The sequence below is a fragment of the Cervus elaphus genome, chromosome 23, assembly GCF_910594005.1.
Source record: "Cervus elaphus chromosome 23, mCerEla1.1, whole genome shotgun sequence".
Lineage (NCBI taxonomy): Eukaryota > Metazoa > Chordata > Mammalia > Artiodactyla > Cervidae > Cervus > Cervus elaphus.
The window spans coordinates 14,100,912-14,122,454 of NC_057837.1; positions in this window are offsets into that span (position 1 = coordinate 14,100,912).

Genomic DNA, 21,543 nt, shown 5'->3' on the forward strand with positions numbered 1-21,543 from the left:
ATAGTTTTAAGTTTTTCTCAGTTCAAACACTGTCAAGCTGTCAATGCACACCCTTTCAAGTAAAAGCAATGAGTTTACATTTCTGCCTCATAAATCAGGACAAATACGTGATACACAATTATCCTTCCTGGAAATTATAAGAATTACATATCACTCAGGAAAATAGGGACTTAGTCATTTATAACATCATCAACTTTCAGCTGTAGATCTCGATGAGTCACTTCCTGAGGTTCACAAAAATAAGCCCTCATTGTTTCACACACACACACACACACACACACACACACACACACATACACACACACACAATCCATTAACCTGAGTTATTTGCAGATTTTCTTAGATGAGAAATAAAGCATAGAAAAGAGGTGGGTCTCAGTGGGACAATTGTCATTGCCCTGACAGGAAAAATTAAGTGAAAATGACAGCATTTTAAAATAATGTATTAGAACAAGTTTAAATAAATAAACCTGTAAATAATTTTGAAAGACAAAATTTAACTATAAGATGTAGCAATCTATGTGGATGTCCTTTAGTGACACTCAATACTCCCTACCCTTCGGATATATATATATATATTTGTTAAGACCTGGTAGGGCAATTACATTAATGTAAATATTTTCAGATGTGACATTGATGACAAAAGAGATCTGGCCAACTTATCTTAGATAAGCTCTGTAAGAAATATACTCTGTTGGACTTTTTACTTTTTGAAATATAATATGGAAAATTCCTATTGATTTCCATGTGGCTATCTGCTTAGAAAATTTGTAAAAAGTGTCTCAGTTCAGCAAACAAGCACAACAGTAACACACACACGCATACACACACACGGGAAGAACTGGGATTGAGTGAAAGAGTGATAGAAATAAAGTATAAGAGGTTCACATTGCCGCTGTTTTGGTTTTCAATGTCATGTAATAAGGACTAAAATTTTCCTCATTATTATAATCATTCTTAAAAAGAGGCATAGAAAAGCAAGTTCATTACAAATAAAATTTTCCTCATAGTATTCTCTAGACATTAACTTGACAAGTAAGATCACCTCTGTCCTGAGTCAAAGGTTTTCTAGTTTAAATCAGTAAACATGCTGTAATTTCTCAACTGTGGTTGAGATTTAAGAGCACAAGCCTTTGCCTACAGGCAGTCACAGCTTTGGCCACTGAAGTTGCCGTTAGGCTCAAACGCTGTGTCTCTCTTGCGTGTCTTACTTACCATCCCCCAAAGGATAAATACAGAGTCCAATAAGAAGCATGTTTATTTGGTGGTACAAAATGCCTCTGGGCCATTCCCAGTTTTCACAACTACCATCTAAATGTTTTTGAAGACTTTGGGTTGTGTTGTTGTGGCAAAGCTCAAAGGCAAAGTTTACCATTAGCAAAGTAAGAATTACATAGTGACCTGGAATCAGTACAGGAATGCTGCAAAATTTATGTTGTAGCAAGTCCTTGGCAATGTGTGGTGTTATATGTATTTTTGGAGTGAATGCTAGCACAGGTGTGTTGAGCACATGATGTACTTCAGCTCAGAATTGTTAAGTAAATGTAACCAAGTAGCAGAGCTAATTTGAATTTTGAGTGATCTTTTAAAATGTAGATTTTGATTGTCACACGGAAACAAATGATTGTCTTGGAGCTTGTATTCAAACATAGGTGGCTTTGCAAAAAATAAAAGTCAAATACCCCGTAATAGAGATGATATTGATGTGCTGAGTCACTTATTTTTATACATATATTTGCATTAATTAATTATTCTCAACAAGAATTTCTTAGTTTCTGGGAGAGTAAGTTCAGTTCAGTTCACTCACTCAGTCATGTCCAACTCTTTGCGACCCCATGAACTGCAACATGCCAGGCCTCCCTGTCTATCACCAATACCCGGAGTTTACTCAAACTCATGTCCATTGAGTCGGTGATGCCATCCAACCATCTCATCCTCTGTCATCCCCTTCTCCTCCCACCTTCAATCTTTTCCAGCATCAGGGTCTTTGCAAATGAGTCAGTTCTTCACATCAGGTGGCCAAAGTATTGGAGTTTCAGCTTCAGCATCAGTACCCCCAATCAATATTCAGGATTGGTTTCCTTTAGGATGGACTGGTTGGGTCTCCTGGCTGTCCAAGGGACTCTCAAGAGTCTTCGCCAACACCACTGTCCAAAAGCATCAATTCTTCAGTGCTCAGTTTTCTTTATGGTCCAACTCTGACATCCAAACATGACTACTGGAAAAAACCAAAGTTTTGACTAGATGAGCCTTTGTTGGCAAAGTAATGTCCCTGTTTTTTAATAAGTTATCTAGGTTGGTCATAACTTTTCATCCAAGGAGGAAGCATCTTTTAATTTCATGGCTACAGTCACTGATTGCAGTGATTTTGGAGCCCCCCAAAGTAAATTCTCTCACTGTTTCCATTGTTTCACCATCTATTTGCTATGAAGTGATGAGACCAGATGCCATGATCTTAGTTTTCTGAATGCTGAGTTTTAAGCCAACTTCTTCACTCTCCTCTTTCACTTTCATCAAGAGGCTCTTTAGTTCTTCACTTTCTGTCGAAGGATGGTGTCATCTGCATATCTGAGGTTATTGATATTTCTGCCAGAAATTTTGATTCCAGTTTGTGATTTATCCAGCCCAGTGTTTCTCATGATGTACTCTGCATATAAGTTAAGTAAGCAAGGTGACAATATACAGCCTTGATGTACTCCTTTTCCTATTTGGAACCAGTCTGCCATTCCATGTCCAGTTCTAACTGTTGCTTCCTGACCTGCATACAGATTCTTCAGGAGGCAGGTCAGGTGGTCTGGTATTTCCATATCTTTCAGAATTTTCCACAGTTGATTGTGAGCCACCCAGTCAAAGGCTTTGGCATAGTCAATAAAGCAGAAATAGATGTTTTTCTGGAACTCTTGCTTTTTCAATGATCAAGTGGATGTTAGCAATTTGGCCTCTGGTTTCTCTGCCTTTTCTAAATGCAGCTTAAACATCTGGAATTCATGGTTCATGTACTGTTGAAGCCTGGCTTGGAGAATTTTGAGCATTATTTTTGCAGCATGTGAAATGATTGCAATTGTGCGGTGGTTTGAGCATTCTTTGGCATTACCTTTCTTTGGGATTGGAATGAAAACTGACCTTTTCCAGTCCTGTGGCCACTGTTGCGTTTTCCAAATTTGCTGGCATATTGAGTGCAGCACTTTCACAGCATCATCTTTTAGGATTTGAAATAGCTCAACTGGGATTTCATCACCTCCACTAACTTTGTTCGTAGTGATGCTTCCTAAGGTCCACTTGACTTCATACTCCAGGATGTCTGGCTCTAGGTGAGTCATCACACCGTCGTGATTATCTGGGTCGTGAAGATCTTTTTTGTATAGTTCTTCTGTGTATTCTTGCCACATCTTCTTAATAGCTTCTGCTTCTTAATAGCTTAATAGCTTCTGCTAGGTCCATACCATTTCTGTCCTTTATTGTGCCCATCTTGGAGTAAGGATGAATTTAAAAGGCTCATAATCAAATGGAGAGGAGGGATTTGCTAGCCAATAACTCCTGTAACAGGATATGTCTAAGGAACCTGGAGAGGCAAAGGGAACCATTGATTCTGCCTAGAAAGAGTGTCGCCAGGTGGGCTGCTCATGGATGAATTAGTTTCTTTTGTGGTATTAGATAGAGCTATGGGCTTCCCTAGTCTCTCAAACAGTAAAGCATCTGCCTGCAATGCAGAAGACATGGGTTCATTCCCTGGGTTGGGAAGATCCCCTGGAGAAGGGAATGGCTGCTAATTCCAATACTGATTCTTGCCTGAAGAATCCCATAGACAAAAAAGTCCCATAGACAAAAGAGTCGGACATGACTGAGCAACTAAGCACAATTGCATATGTAGCTATGGAAGTGTTAGTTGCTCAGTCATGGCTGACTCTGTGACCCCATGGACTGTAGCCAGTCAGGCTCCTCTGTCCATGGTATTCTCCAGGAAAAATTACTGGAATGGGTTACCATTCCCTCCTCTGGGGGATCTTCCCGGCCCAGGAATGGAAACTGTGTCTCCTGCACTGGCAGTTGGATTCTTTATTTTCTGAGCCACCAGAGAAACTCTAGATATATATTCTACATCTATTCTGTATCTACATCTATATCTGTCCATTCAGGTTCAGTCAAAGAAGCAGAACACTGAAATTTTAAAACTCAACTATAATGTGTTTAACAAAATAACATTACATGATGTTTTCAAATGGTGATTAGATTAATGGATAGTATCTTTTTCTAAGCTGTTCTTGTTAGCAATAGAGTTTGTATTGATATATACGTACAGCCTTTCTCTAAATTATGAGAAATTTGAAACCAGTGATTGCTTCTTTTCTTTTGCAACCACATAGACTGTAGCCTGCCAGGCTTCTCTGTCTATGGGATTCTCCAGGCAAGAATACTGGAGTGGGTTGCCATTTCCTTCTCCATTGGAACCACACACAATGTATTAACAAGCTCTTCACAGAATATTAAAAAAAAAAAAGTTTTCCAGATGCTACTAGGCTCAGGGGCTAATTTTCTCAATACATGTATAACAGCCTCAAACAATTCTCAACACAAAGTTAAGCTTACATAAATTAATTTTTAAAATCTTATAATTTGTTAACTTCAAATATATTTTAAAAATTAGTAGCTTGACTTAAAGACACTTGGCAATAATAAGCTATGCATTCAAAATTTTCAATTCAGTAAGTTTTTTCCTCATGAAATCATCACAATAGTTGAGAGTAAATAGACCTATCACCTCCCAAAAGATTTATCATGCCCTTTTATAATTCCTCCTCACCACTTTCTCCCTGTCTCCTGACAGCTGATGATATCATTTCTGTCCCTATACATCAGTAATATTTTCTGGAATATTTACTTAAATGGAGTAATGCCATTTGTAGGATCTTTCATCTGGCTTCTTTGGCTTAGTATATTTAATCTGAAATTCACAATATTGTTTGTTGTGTGTATCAGTAGTCTATCCTTTCTATTGCTTGGTAGTATCCCATTATATGGAAGAACCACAGTTTATTTATCCATTTACTATTTGATGAACTTGTGAGTGATTTCCAGTTTGGGGTTATTACAAATAAAACTGTTATGAACATTTGTGTACTAGTCTTTGTGTGGGCATATGCTTTGATTTCCTAGGGTAAATACCTAGAAGTGGAAAGGCTAGATCATATGACAGGTATATGTTTATCTTTTTAAAAAACTGTCAAGAAGCAACAGTTAGAACTGGACATGGACCAACAGACTGATTCCAAATAGGAAAAGCAGTACGTCAAGGCTGTATATTGTAACCCTGCTTATTTAACTTATATTCACAATACATCATGAGAAACGCTGGGCTGGAGGAAGCACAAGCTGGAATCAAGATTGCTGTGAGAAATATCAATAACCTCAGATATGCAGATGACACCACCCTTAAGCAGAAAGTGAAGAAGAACTAAAGAGCCTCTTGATGAAAGTGAAAGAGGAGAGTGAAAAAGTTGGTTTAAAGCTCAACATTCAGAAAACTAAGATCATGGCATCTGGTCCCATCACTTCATGGCAAATAGATGGGGAAACAGTGAGAGAATTTACTTTTGGGGGCTCCAAAATCACTGCAGACGGTGACTGCAGCCATGAAATTAAAAGACGCTTACTCCTTGGAAGGAAAGTTATGACCAACCTAGACAGCATATTAAAAAGCAGAGACATTACTTTGTCAACAAAGGTCCATCTAGTCAAGGCTATGGTTTTTCCAGTAGTCATGTATGGATGTGAGAGCTGGACTATAAAGAAAGCTGAGCACCGAAGAATTGATGCTTTTGAACTGTGGTGTTGGAGAAGACTCTTGAGAGTCCCTTGGACTGCAAGGAGATCCAACCAGTCCATCCTAGAGGAGATCAGTCCTGGGTGTTCATTGGAAGGACTGATGCTGAAGCTGAAACTCCAGTACTTTGGCCACCTGATGCGAAGAGCTGACTTACTGGAAAAGACCCTGATGCTGGGAAAGATTGAAGGTGGGAGGAGAAGGGGATAACAGAGGATGAGATGGTTGGGTAACATCACCTACTCGATGGACATGGGTTTGAGTGGACTCCGGGAGTTGGTGATGGACAGGGAGGCCTGACGTGCTGTGGTTCATGGGGTTGCAAAGAGTCAGACACGACTGAGCATCTGAACTGAATAAACTGCTTTACACAGTGCTAAACCATTTTCTTTTCCTACCACAGTATAAAAGAACTCCCATCCTCCATAAGATCATCAAACCCTGCCATGTCAGTTCATTCTCCTAGTGGCTAATACTTTTGAGTACATTTTCACTTTTTTTTTTGGCTCTCCATGTATCAGAGTGGTGAGCTGGAACAGCCACATGCCAATTTGGTTTGTTTCCAGTCTCTTTGATCACAGTCCTTCACTGCCTGAGACCCAGTGCCTTGAAAGCTATCATTTCATATATTTGTCCAATTTTTACATTGTTTTCATTTGAGGGTAAATCAATCTTAGGTATTCCATTTTGGTCATATGAAGAAGTCTTAAATTTTCATTTAATGAGAGCAATTCAAAAATTCTTTTAAGTTACTACTTCTTGAATAGTAGTGGTGAGAGTGGGCACCCTTATCTTGTTCCTGATTTCAGGGGAAATGCTTTCAATTTTTCACCATTGAGGGTGATGCTTGCTGTGGGTTTGTCATATATAGCTTTTATTATGTTGAGGTATGTTCCTTCTATTCCTGCTTTTTGGAGAGTTTTAATCATAAATGAGTGTTGAATTTTGTCAAAGGCTTTCTCTGCATCTATTGAGATAATCATATGGTTTTTATCTTTCAATTTGTTAATGTGGTGTATTACATTGATTGATTTGCGGATATTAAAGAATCCTTGTATTCCTGGGATAAAGCCCACTTGGTCATGGTGTATGATTTTTTTAATATGTTGTTGGATTCTGTTTGCTAGAATTTTGTTAAGGATTTTTGCATCTATGTTCATCAGTGATATTGGCCTGTAGTTTTCTTTTTTTGTGGCATCTTTGTCTGGTTTTGGAATTAGGGTGATGGTGGCCTCATAGAATGAGTTTGGAAGCTTACCTTCATCTGCAATTTTCTGGAAGAGTTTGAGTAAGATAGGTGTTAGCTCTTCTCTAAATTTTTGGTAGAATTCAGCTGTGAAGCCATCTGGTCCTGGGCTTTTGTTTGCTGGAAGATTTTTGATTACAGTTTCGATTTCCTTGCTTGTGATGGGTCTGTTAAGATCTTCTACTTCTTCCTGGTTCAGTTTTGGAAAGTTATACTTTTCTAAGAATTTGTCGATTTCATCCAAGTTGTCCATTTTATTGGCATAGAGCTGCTGGTAGTAGTCTCTTATGATCCTTTGTATTTCAGTGTTGTCTGTTGTGATCTCTCCATTTTCATTTAAGTTTTGGCCACAGCAATCAGAGCAGAAAAAGAAGTAAAAGGAATCCAGATAGGAAAAGAAGAAGTGAAACTCTCACTGTTTGCAGATGACATGATCCTCTACATAGAAAACCCTAAAGACTCTACCAGAAAATTACTAGAGCTAATCAATGAATATAGTAAAGTTGCAGGATATAAAATTAACACACAGAAATCCCTTGCATTCCTATATACTAACAATGAAAAAACAGAAAGAGAAATTAAGGAAACAATACCATTCACCACTGCAACAAAAAGAATAAAATACTTAGGAGTATATCTACCTAAAGAAACAAAAGACCTATACATAGAAAACTATAAAACACTGATGAAAGAAATCAAAGAGGACACAAACAGATGGAGAAACATACCGTGTTCATGGATTGGAAGAATCAATATTGTCAAAATGGCTATTCTATCCAAAGCAATCTATAGATTCAATGCAATCCCTATCAAGCTACCAACGGTATTTTTCACAGAACTAGAACAAATAATTTCACAATTTGTATGGAAATACAAAAAACCTCGAATAGCCAAAGTAATCTTGAGAAAGAAGAATGGAACTGGAGGAATCAACCTGCCTGACTTCAGACTCTACTACAAAGCCACAGTCATCAAGACAGTATGGTACTGGCACAAAGACAGAAATATAGATCAATGGAACAGAATAGAAAGCCCAGAGATAAATCCACGAACCTATGGACACCTTATCTTTGACAAAGGAGGCAAGGATATACAATGGAAAAAAGACAACCTCTTTAACAAGTGGTGCTGGGAAAACTGGTCAACCACTTGCAAAAGAATGAAACTAGAACACTTTCTAACACCATACACAAAAATAAACTCAAAATGGATTAAAGATCTAAATGTAAGACCAGAAACTATAAAACTCCTAGAGGAGAACATAGGCAAAACACTCTCTGACATAAATCACAGCAAGATCCTCTATGACCCACCTCCCAGAATATTGGAAATAAAAGCAAAACTAAACAAATGGGACCTAATGAAACTTAAAAGCTTTTGCACTACAAAGGAAACTATAAGTAAGGTGAAAAGACAGCCCTCAGATTGGGAGAAAATAATAGCAAATGAAGAAACAGACAAAGGATTAATCTCAAAAACATACAAGCAACTCCTGAAGCTCAATTCCAGAAAAATAAATGACCCAATCAAAAAATGGGCCAAAGAACTAAACAGACATTTCTCCAAAGAAGACATACAGATGGCTAACAAACACATGAAAAGATGCTCAACATCACTCATTATTAGAGAAATGCAAATCAAAACTACAATGAGGTACCATTACACGCCAGTCAGGATGGCGGCTATCCAAAAGTCTACAAGCAATAAATGCTGGAGAGGGTGTGGAGAAAAGGGAACCCTCTTACACTGTTGGTGGGAATGCAAACTAGTACAGCCGCTATGGAAAACAGTGTGGAGATTTCTTAAAAAACTGGAATTAGAACTGCCATATGACCCAGCAATCCCACTTCTGGGCATACACACTGAGGAAACCAGATCTGAAAGAGACACGTGCACCCCAATGTTCATCGCAGCACTGTTTATAATAGCCAGGACATGGAAGCAACCTAGATGCCCAGCAGCAGATGAATGGATAAAGAAGCTGTGGTACATATACACCGTGGAATATTACTCAGCCGTTAAAAAGAATTCATTTGAATCAGTCCTAATGAGATGGATGAAACTGGAGCCCATTATACAGAGTGAAGTAAGCCAGAAAGATAAAGAACGTTACAGCATACTAACACATATATATGGAATTTAGAAAGATGGTAACGATAACCCTATATGCAAAACAGAAAAAGAGACACAGAAATACAGAACAGACTTTTGAACTCTGTGGGAGAAGGTGAGGGTGGGATGTTTCAAAAGAACAGCATGTATACTATCTATGGTGAAACAGATCACCAGCCCAGGTGGGATGCATGAGACAAGTGCTCGGGCCTGGTGCACTGGGAAGACCCAGAGGAATCGGGTGGAGAGGGAGGTGGCGGGGGGATCAGGATGGGGAATACGTGTAAATCTATGGCTGATTCATATCAATGTATGACAAAACCCACTGAAATGTTGTGAAGTAATTAGCCTCCAACTAATAAAAAAATAAATTAAAAAAAAAAAAAGTTACTACTTCTTAACTATATGTGCTTAGCAATTTATAGAAGACCTTGTACAAACACAAAAGAAAACAATTTGTGAAATTTGTTATTTATGCCGAGTTGCACTTATATCAGTGATTAGCCATTGGTTACATTTTGCTTATAATTTTTTGTTTATTATTTGTTTATAGCTCTCATCAGCCAAACTTTGTTCCATAAAGCCTGGGATTAAGGGAACCCTTGAAAATGCTACAAGAGGCATATTTGATCCAGGTAAAACAATATAACATTTATAACCCCTGTTGCTTCATCTCTGTAACCCTATTTAAACTCTAATGTCACTTAGTGTATATAATTTACTTAATGTTTACAATAATATATTGAGAATGTCTAATTGCCTCTCAATTTCGCTAATTAGACTCTAAAGTCATCAAAAGTAGTGATTATATTTCACTAATATTTTAACCCCTGGTATCTGGCCCAATGCCTGATAGTCAGTAAACCCTTAATGCATTTTTTTAACTAAAACTGAATTATTCTAGGTCCTGAGTGAGTATATTAGGTTAAGGCACTCTCCCTTTCAAATGTAAAAGTTTCACCTTTTATATCAAGAATAAAAACTTGTTTCAAATTGTCTACTCTCTTATGAAGAGTGGAATTTTTCCAAAACATAAACCTTTAGTTATACCTTTTGACATTAAAAACACTTTTCTGTGGTTCTTTTCTTTTATTTTGGTTTCTAATTGGTATTCACATGATTTATAAATCCCTTTGGCATTATTCTTCTTATAAAGGCATTTTGTCTATCTAAATTAAATCTTATTCACTTGATTTTCTTTTACATCTTAAACACTCAAGATCCACCTGCAATTTTTCTGCTTTTAAAGTTCTAGTCTTAAGTATGTAATCTCCTCACTTGCAATCATCTCTAGGGTTTACTCAAATTATTTTCTTTCCTTTTCTTCAAGTTAACTTATTAGAGGGATATTGACCATAGGATTAGTTAGCTTTTGAAATCTCTTTTCATTTTGGGGTTATTCTTGATTATTATCATTGGCATTCGCTATTTTCAATACTGAAGCATCATTGATGTGCTTCATGGCTATAACAAAATAAGATATTCCTTGCTTATTTGTATTTCAGAAAGATGACTAATTCAGCCTACGTTTGACTGGATCACCACCAGAGATGACCTTGCCATCCAGAGAAGCACAGTCTTCAAGTTTCAAGAAGCTGTGAACTTATAATGACCACAGAGTTACTAGATTTTTTTTTATATCACAGTATACTTCAGTACTTGTTGTTGGTTAGTCACCTAGTTGTGTCTGACTCTTTGTGACCCCATGATTGGCAGCATGCCAGGCCTCCCTGTCCCTCACCATCTCCTGGAGTTTGCCCAGGTTCATGTTCATTGCCATCTAGCCATCTCATCCTCTGCTGCCCAATTCTTCTTTTGCCCTAAATCTTTCCCAACATCAGGGACTTTTCCAATAAGTCATCTGTTCGCATCAGATGACCAAAATACTGGAGCTTCAGCTTTAGCATCAGTCCTTCTGGTGAATATTCAGGGTTGATCTCCCTTAAGATTGACTGGTTTGATCTCCTTGCTGTTCAAGGGACTTTCAGGAGTCTTCTCCAGCACCACAGTTCAAAGGCATCAATTCTTCGGCACTCTGCCTTCTTTATGTTCCAGTTCTCACAACTATATGTGACCACTGGGAAGACCATACCCTTGACTATGCAGACCTTTGTCAGAAGAGTAACGTGTCTGCTTTTCAACACACTGTCTAGATTTGTCATAGCTTTCATGAAGCAATCAGAAGAATAAATCATTTTCTGATTTCATGGCTATGGTCACCATTGGCAGTGATTTTGGAGGCCAAGAAGAGGAAATCTGTCACTTGCTCTACCTCTTCCCCTTCTATTTGCCATGCAGTAAGCCAAGCTCCAGTAGTACATGAACCAGGAACTTCCAGATGTTCAAGCTAGATTTAGAAAAGGCAGAGCAACAAGAGATCAAATTGCCAACATCCGTTGGATCATCAAAAAAGCAAGAGAGTTCCAGAAAAAACATTTACTTCTACTTTATTGACTATGTCAAAGCCTTTGACTATGTGGATCACAACAAACTGTGGGAAATTCTTCAAGAGATGGGAATACCAGACCACCTGACCTGCCTCCTGAAAAATCTGTATGCAGGTCAAGAAGCGACAGTTAGAACTAGACATGGAACAATAGACAGGTTCCAATTTGGGAAAGGAGTATGTTAAGGCTGTATTTTGTCTGCTTACTTAATTTATATGCAGAGTACATAATGTGAAATGCCAGGCTGGATGAAACACAAACTGGAATCAAGATTGCCAGGAGAAATATCAATAACTTCTGATATGCAGATGATACCACACTTACAGCAGAAAGCGAAGAACCTCTAGATGAAAGAGGAGGGTGCAAAAGTTGGCTTAAAACTCAACATTCAGAAAACTAAGATCACGGCATCTGGTCACATCACTTCATGGCAAATAGATGGGGAAACAATGGAAACAGTGAGAGACTTTATATTTTTGGGCTCTAAAATCACTGCAGATGGTGACTGAAGCCATGAAATTAAAAGATGCTTGCTCCTTGGAAGGAAAGTTATGACCAACCTAGACAGCATATTAAAAAGCAGAGACATTACTTTGCCAACAAAGGTCCACCTAGTCAAAGCTTTGGTTTTTCCAGTGGTCATGTATGGATGTGAGAATTGGACTATAAAGAAAGCTGAGCACCAAAGAATTGATGCTTTTGAACTGCGGTGTTGGAAAAGACTCTTAAGAATCACTTGGACTGCAAGGAGATCCAACTAGTTCATCCTAAAGGAAATCAGTCCTGAGTAGTCATTGGAAGGACTGATGCTGAAGCTGGAACTCCAATACTTTGGCCACTTGATGTGAAGAACTGACTCATTTGCAAAGACTCTGATGCTGGGAAAGATTGAATGTGGAGGGGAAGGGGGCGACAGAGGATGAGATGGTTGGATGGTATCACGACTCAATGGACATGAGTTTGAGGAGGCTCCTGGAGTTGGTGATGGACAGGGAAGCCTGGTGTACTGCAGTCCATGGAGGTCACAAAGAGTGGGACACGACTGAGCAACTGAACTGAACTGAACTGAATTAAAAAAAAAAAATCGGATACTTCAATACCAGTTGCTTATTTTGAGGAAGATATAATTTTCTTGAGAAACTCAAAGAGCAATTATTATTTCTAGGTAATTATTTAAAAATTAGTACAAACTTCAATACTTGCTTAGTAGGCACTTATCAATATCAGAGATTATTAAATTTACTCATGTGTTATTTTATTCCCTGGAGAACTAGGAGATCAACAAGCCCACAGGGAATATCAAACTCCATGCAATATTCTCTCACCAAACAGCGTGTTCTCATTCTCAACTTTTTATCAAAATTCTATAATTCAATTTTAAATTTAAATCGGAATATTTTTAAGTGTTAGCAGTAATTATGCGAGTCAATTCTAGTGTTTGGAGTGATACTTTACGTAGGGCTCTTCGTGTTCTTCTGTTGTAACAAGAATTTCCTAGTTGCTATGAAATCATGAGACTCCTGTGCAGGTTCAATTTGTTTATCAATTTTTTCCCCCATGTAACTCCCGAGGGTGAAACACAGAGAAAAAGAAGTACATTCGCTAATAAGGCTACGGGAGAGAGAAAGCAAATGGGTCCCATGGGACCTTAATGAGATAATGTGTGTGAAACTATTCACAAAATTACAAACAATAGGCAAATGTAAAGAATTATTACTAATCATGCTCACTCTCAGCTTTCAATCCAAATCTCTGATGGGAAAATACCCCAGTCTTTCCTTTTCCTTGGGGTCCATTCAGAAACTTAAATGATATCAATGATCTGTTATTGTAATGATGTAATAATACACTAAGTGATAATAAGAAGTATATATGCGATTGAGAAGCTGATTATATATACAGATATAATGACAAAAGACCCACTGACCTTAGGTAAAAAAGACTTATGTTAAACTTGTATCCAATATAAACAAAGAACTCTTAAAACTCAACAATTAGAAAACAAACACCCAATTAAAATGAGCACAAGATCTGAACAGATAGATACCTTATCATAAAGGATATACAGATGGTAAGCAAGCATAAGAAGTAATACTCAACATTTGCCCTTAGAGAAATGCATATTATAACAGTAATAAGATACCATATGCAACTAGTAGAATGGCTTGACTTATTCACCTCCCCACCTCAAGTGTCAACACCAAATTCTGGCAACAATGCAGAGCAACAAAAAGGTTCATTTATTGCTTGTGGGAATGCAAAGGGGTAAAACTGGGTTGGAAGAGTCTGACAGTTTTTAACAAATAAACATAGTCTTACCATATATTATCTAGCAATTCTGTTGCTGGGTATTTACTCAACTAATTAGAAAGCTAATGTACACACCAAAACATGCCTGTGACTGTTTATAACAGCTTCTTTGATAAATGCCAAAAACTGGAGGCAACCAAAATACCCTTTCATATACAGTGAGATAAACAAACTATTCTACATCAGATGAATCTCAATGCATGTTGCGGAATGAGAGAAGCCAGTCTGAAAAGCTGTATAATTCTATTTACATAATATTCTGGAAAAGACAGAACTACAGAGATGGTATAGTTCAATGGTTTTGAGGGGCTCTAGGGTAGGTAGGTTAAATAAGTGATATACTGGGGGTATCTGAAGAGTGATGAAGTTATTTTTGTGTGATACTGTAATGGCTAATGGGCTTCGCTGGTGGCTCAGCAGTCAAGAATCTGCCTGCAATGCAGGAACCACGGGAGACACAGATTTGGTTCCTGGGTCTGGAAGAGTCCCTGGAGGAGGGCATGGCAACCCACTCCAGTATTCTTGCCTGCAGAATTCCACGGACTGAGGAGCCTAACAGGCTGCAGTCCACCGGGCTGCAAAGAGTCAGACATGACTGAAGTGATTCAGCATGCTCATAATGGCTAATACATAGCAATATATATTTGTCAAAACTTATAAAACTTTACAACAAAAAGAGAGAACATTAATGTATACCAATTCAAGAAATCACTGAGGTGTTAAGGAGATCCCAGGATAAAATTCACAAAACCCTCTTACTTTTTTAGAAATGTTTGAAAAAAACCTCATTGAAGGGAAGAGGGGAAGGTGCTGACCTAAGTAACTTTGGGAATAAGTAGAATCTGTAAAATCAAAGGCAAAAGGAACTGCACATAAGCATTGTACTTCTGTAGTAATGTTCTTTCCCATTGGGGTATGGATTAATAATTCTGAAACAACCGTATATACATTCTGTAAATGAACAAATTAAGTAACAGGTTAGTGAGTTAAGTCAAGTGTCTTGTTCTTGGAGTGGGAGATTACAAATTAGCAAGGGAAGAAGTCTAGAATAATCCATGTGATGGAATAATCCATGAATTAGAATTCAGGACATCAGTATGAATATATATTTAGCCTAAAATAGATACAGATAATTCCACAAAGGAAAATGTATATGTATATGTGAAATATGTGTATATACATAGGATAGCACATACACATATATTTTCTTGTTTTGACAGTTTAGAGATCCTGTAAGCAATGACATTCCAGCAGCAGCAAGCATACCTAGTGCCTAGATCTTGTTATCTAATTCTGTTTTCCAATATAAAGAACTAAGTCTTGTTGGAAAAATGGCTGATTTCAGGCCTGGGGCATGAAATACACATTTGAACCTAGAACATCTTACAGTGCCAGAAAGTTAAAAACTTAAAAGTTAAAAAATAAAAAAACCCACAGTGATGAGATATTTTAAGAAACTGTCACAACCAGAGGAGGTTATAGAGAAATAATGATCAAATATTATGTAGTTTCTTGGATGGAGCTGTGGAATAGAAAAAGACCATTAGATGAAAACTAAGGAAATCTGAATAAGCTATAGGTTTTAATTGATGTCAATGTATCAATATTGTCTCATTAAATGTGATAGATGTACCACACTAATGTAAGATGATGATAAGAGACGAAACTTGGTGTGCAGCATATGGGAACTCTGAACCATCTTCATAATTTTCCTAAAAATCTAAAACTATTATAGAATAGAAGTTTATTAAAATTTTAAAAATGATAATAATTATAGAAATTATAGGAGCAATAAGGCATATCTGGGCTTCCCTGGTGGCTTTTTACCAGTTGGTAAAGAATCTGCCTGCAATGCAGGAGACCCAGGTTTGATCCCTGGGTTAGGAAGATTCCCTGGAGAAGGGACTGGCAACCCACTCTAGTATTCTTGCCTGGATAATTCTCCAGACAGAGGAGCCTGGTGGGCAACAGTCTACAGTTTATGGAATTGCAAAGTCCATCAGACACAACTGAAGCGACTGAGCAGGCACATAAAGGTGTATCTAATGAAACAAGAATCCAAAGTAATCAGAATGAGATAGAATAAACAGTACAGATGAGAGCTCTCATCTTGTACTGAAAGGAAAACATCTCAGCCAAATAAGAAGGTAAAGAGGAAAATGGTAAAATGATGATGGCTGGATTAATGGAGTTTATATATATGAATAGTGAAAGTGTTAGTGTCTCTCAATCCTGTCTGACTCTCTGCGACTCCATGGACAGTAGCCCACCAGGGTCCTCTGTCCATGGGATTCTCCAGGCAAGAATACTGGAGTGGGTTGGCATTTCCTTCTCCAGGAGATCTTCCCGACCCAGGGATTGAACCCTTGTCTCTTGCATCTCCTGAATTGGCAGCAGATTCTTTACCATCTGAGCCATCAGGGAAACCCATGTATGTATATATGTAATATCTATCTATGTATGTGTATATATGTATGTGTATATATATGTATATAAATAAAATATCTTTGTGTGTGTATATGTGGTGTGCTTAGTCATTAAGTTGTATCCAATTCTTTGCAACCCGATAGATTGCAGCCTGCCAAGGCTCCTCTGTCCTTGGAATTTTCCAGGCAAGAATACTGGACTGGGTTGCCATTTCCTCCTTCAGGGGACCTTTCCAACCCAGGGTTTGAACCCATGTCTCCTGTGTCTTCTGCACTGGCAGGCAGATTCTTTACCACTGTACCACCTACATGTATATGTATGGCTTCAGACTTCTCGATGAACTATCATGCAAATAAACATCCAAGATTAAGGCAGCTGAAGACTGCACTGATGAAGACCTGAAGCTGGGAAAGATTGGAGGCAGGAGGAGAAAGGGACAACAGAGGATGAGATGGTTGGATGGCATCACCAACTTGATGGACATGTTTGAGCAAGCTCCAGGAGTTGGTGACGGACAGGGAGGCCTGATGTGCTGCAGTCCATGGGGTCACAAAGAGTCAGACATGACTGAGCGACTGACCTGAATGGAACTGAAGACCGTGCTGAGGATTTGATATGAGTGCTGTCATTTTAGAATTGTAGCAGTGAATGGAAAGAGAGTGCTATTAAAGGAAAAAAATAAAAACATGGTATTTTGCCTTGTGTGGTCAGCTAGAATTAGATATCATTAATTTATGGCTTCATCCGTTGGGTTTTGTGCTTTAACCTACGGGCATTGAACTGCTTCACTCTAAGAGTGAAAAGGCAAATTGTTTGACTGGTCCAGAAGGAAAATGTCCCATGCAGTTAGCTGACCAAACACGTGCACGAGTTAGCTACAGAGGACGGTGAAATGTGCTGAGGGACTCAACCTTGGGGTTTGGGTTCAGTGAATAAGAAAAGTTTAGAGTTAGGGAGTGAGAGACTCCAGAAACAGGGAAAGGCAGAGGAGCGATGTGGTTAAAATTCAGAGGCATTGCATGTAAGGAGGGGAGAAATAATTTTTCACTCAATGGCAAACGCCATAGGATAACATAAAAGGGAACATTAGGAAGAACTGTATTTCTATTAAAAATAATAGAATTGTTCTATACTTGGTTTAAAAAAGAGAACCAGAATTCCCTCTGTGCTTATAAAGATCAAACTACAATATTTTCCACATTATACATGCCAAGTCTTATTACAGCTCCTTGAAGGCTTTAAAGTAAAATATGTATCTTCACTCTCCATTTACTGAGCAATAAAAAGATCTGTGTTTTAAGAAACACATCCAGAGAAAAGAGTCAGCAGCCATTTCCTGGCTCTTCTACTAATTCTTTTCAAATTCCTTGCTTGGGTGATTTTTGTTGGTTTGTTTCAGGTTACTCATAGATATGAAAACTTTGGTTTTAGGGATAATGGGCAAATGAGTGTATGATTTATACAATTGTTTTTTAACTCAATATTTGTTTTTGACTCCCCTTACCTGAAGCAGCACTGCAATTGACTTTCATTGTCCTGGGTTTCTTTGTTAACTGATTTTGCACACTTTGAGTGAAATAGGTTTTCCAAGCCTCAGTTTTCTTATCTTTAAAATGAACATAACAGTGATACATGCTTCACCAGACTGTGTGGAGGGTTGCATGAGATAATGCACAGAAAGGCTTTGCTTTTTTTCTGGCACATGAGAAGCATTCAAGAAATATTACTTGTGATGTTTACGACAGTGATGATGATCAAGACGATGGTTTGTTGTTAAACCCTTCAAGTTTTCTGGCTTCAAAGAGATTTACAACCAGTGGGAAGGACCTTTCAGCCTTGAGAGTGCTTCTTTAATCATTCTCTTAGGCGTTCACTTCCTTTCTACATAAAATGTAAAATCGTCATCCTAGTAGTCAGCCTTCTTCCCACTGCCATTTGTCTTATTCTCTGACTCTCTAATCTGCTTCCCCTGGGTGCTCCCCTTTTCCCAAACAACTTCCTAATTCCCGTCTGCTTTTCTCAGTCTAGCCTACTGTATGAGATTCATTTTCTTTAATAATTTATACACATTCTTCAGGACCCAGTCTGTAATAGACACCCTGTTGGGTGCTTTCATATACTTTAAATTTTCCAGTACCTATTCATGGTTGGTATGCCTTTTATGTACATGTGAAAGCTAGGCTCTCAAACAACAATGTGCCAAAGTAACACTGCTGGGTGCTATGTGAAGAGCTGAGTGTGAAATCAACTTTTTCTACAAAGTTATGTTGTTATCCACGTTTATGAATAGAAAGGATTTCCCCTTTTAAGCATGGTAATGCTAATTACATTGCGTATGTGCTAAGTCGCTTCAGTCATGTCTGACTCTGTGCAACCCTATGGACTGTAGCCCACCAGACTCTTCTGTCCATGGGATTCTCTGCAAGAATACTGGAGTGGGTTGTCATTCCTTTCTCCAGGGGACCTTCCTCACTCAGGGATCGAACCCACATTTCCCATGTCTCCTGCATTGCAAGTGATTTCTTCTCTGCTGAGAGCCACTGGGGAAGCCCGCTAATTACATTATTGTCTCTCTATTTTTAAAGTGTTTAAATAGCTTTATATTAAGTCTTCCTCCCCAGTAGATTTTAATCTCTTCCTGGTAAGATTTATTTTCCTGCAGTGACTCTACTATTCCATTAAGCTTTGCCAATGACATCAACATCCATGGTCTTGCTAGAACCAGTGAATTGTTTTCAGCATTTGTCAAACTTTCCCTCTCAACTGGCATTTCTTCTTGAAATACAGCTTTTCTTTTTTGCATCACATCGTAATCTCCTAATTTCACTGTTACCCTCTGTCTTCTTTTAGGGTGCCTATTTTTCTGTTCATATTTCACATGTAAATATTTCTAGATTCTATCTGAGGCCATTTTCCCCTTGCACTAGACACTTTCCCTAGGATATCACATGCACCTTCATGGCTTCAATTATTTTTCATAAGCTGGTTACTACTAATTATAAACTTTTTAGATCCATATGTACGGCCATACATTGACTACCTCTGCTTGGATGTTCCACAGACATGTAGCTGAATTCATCAACTTTCCTCCCTGCCAACAACTAGACACACCTTTCTTTCTTTTTCCCCTGTTTCAGTGAATAACCCTATTATTTACTCAGTTGGAAATCTTGATGTCATCCTTGCACTTTCATTTCCCTCTTACACCCTATCTAAATCTGCAAAATGCACAGGTAATCTAATAATTCCTATCCCACCCAAATTACTAAAACAGCTCTTTAACCAGTTTTTCTTGCCTCTATTTTTGTCTGACTTCTCAACGAAAGACTGTTCACCAGATATTAGAAATGGAAGCATTCCTTAGTTTGGTTATATATTTTTTTATTCTTTTTTATAACTTTCAACCACATCCTAAAAGTGTGGTCACTTTTCCTTGTTTCCTCTTGATATATAAAGCCTGTGATAAGAAGACTGTGTATAATTCCCATTTTTCTTCCTCACTGCTTACTATACTGGTGTGGGTTGCCAGTCTCTTCTTTAGGGGATCTTCCTGACCCAGGGATTGAACCCATGTCTCTTATGCCTCCTGCACCAACAGGTGGGTTTTTACCACTGGAGCTGTCTGGGAAGCTCTAGCACATGGAAGACTCTCAATAAAAAAAAAAATTCCTTAGATAAAGAAATCAATGTGCCTGATGACTACATAGAACTCACCATGATGCAAAGTTTCCTTATTCTACTTTTTAAGGATACTTGAAGATTTTTTTGTTTGAGAAGTTTTTAATAAAAGTAGAGTGTGAAAAATAAAACTGCTTCCAGGCATAAGATTTGCAGACCCAAAGGACAAATGGAATAAAAGTTTGATAAGAATTAATAAGATTAAACCAGTCAACCCTAAAGGATATCAACCTTCAATATTCATTAGAAGGATGCTGAAGTTGAAGCTCCAATATTTTGGCCACTTGATGCAAAGAGTCTGGAAGAAACCCTGATGCTGGGAAAGACTCAGGGCAGGAGGAGAAGGGGGCAGCAGAGGATGAGATAGTTGGATGGCACACTGACTCGATGGACGTGAGTTTAAGCAAACTCTGGGAGAGAGGGGAGGACAGAGGAGCCTGGTGTGCTGCAGTCCATGGGGTCACAAAGAGTAGGATATGACTTAGCAACTGAACAACAACCCCAAGAATTGATGCATATCTAATGCATTGACATGAGGGGAAAGACTGTACTCATTTTCTGAACCATTTTTGGTAGTCCTAACAATGTTACAACTAATAAGACACGCGATCACAGTCATTCACTGGACACTCACTGAATGCTTTCTATTCTGGGTATTAGGCTTGATGGGGTGTCCTCCAAGGGTTCAGTTCTGTGCAAGAGGTGTATTCTATTCCAACAATTTCATTTTGGCTCACTATTGAGTTCACTGTGATACTACAGACTAGTTTAAAATCTAGATTTCTGCCATCATTCATTAATTCAGTCAAAAATATTTCGGTGAGCCCCACTAACAGCTTGGGAGTTTGCCATCACACTAATAAGTATTTTTTTAATGTTTTATTTCCTATTGGAATCTAGTTGATTAACAATGTTGGGCAGTTTCAGGTGGACAGTAAAGGGCAAACTACTCAGTATTAATCACTACCCAGTGTGGTCAATGCTATGACAGAGTTAGGACAGTAGATAAGCTTTTGTACTGGCTGCCCAAGAAGGTTTCCTTGAGAAGACATTTTGGGGAAGTTTTTAAGGAGTCATAGGAATTAATCAACTGGAGGAAAAGAAAGGCTACTCAAGCAGAGACAATGGCAGGTACAAAAAGAACAGATGAGAAATCATCTTGTTTGGGACCCACAAGATGATGCTCAGAGGAGGAATGAGAGTGAAAAGAAGATGCAGTTAGAAATGCAGGTAGGGATCAGGTCCAGCTGATTCCTGAATGCCACAGTAGTTAACAGTCCTTGTCCACAGTTTTAATAATAAAAATTCAGGGCGGTTGGTGTAACTTGGTATCGGAGAGCTAATTATTGACTCTCATTGTTATGTATTAGAGTCATAGCCGATCACAAGCTCGGGGAGAAGCATGAAGTCATCCAAGGCGGTCAGGTGAATCTGGCAAAATGAAAGTGATTGTTGTAGTATTTTCGGATTCAGTTCAGCCTTTGAATCTTTTACATCTGTGC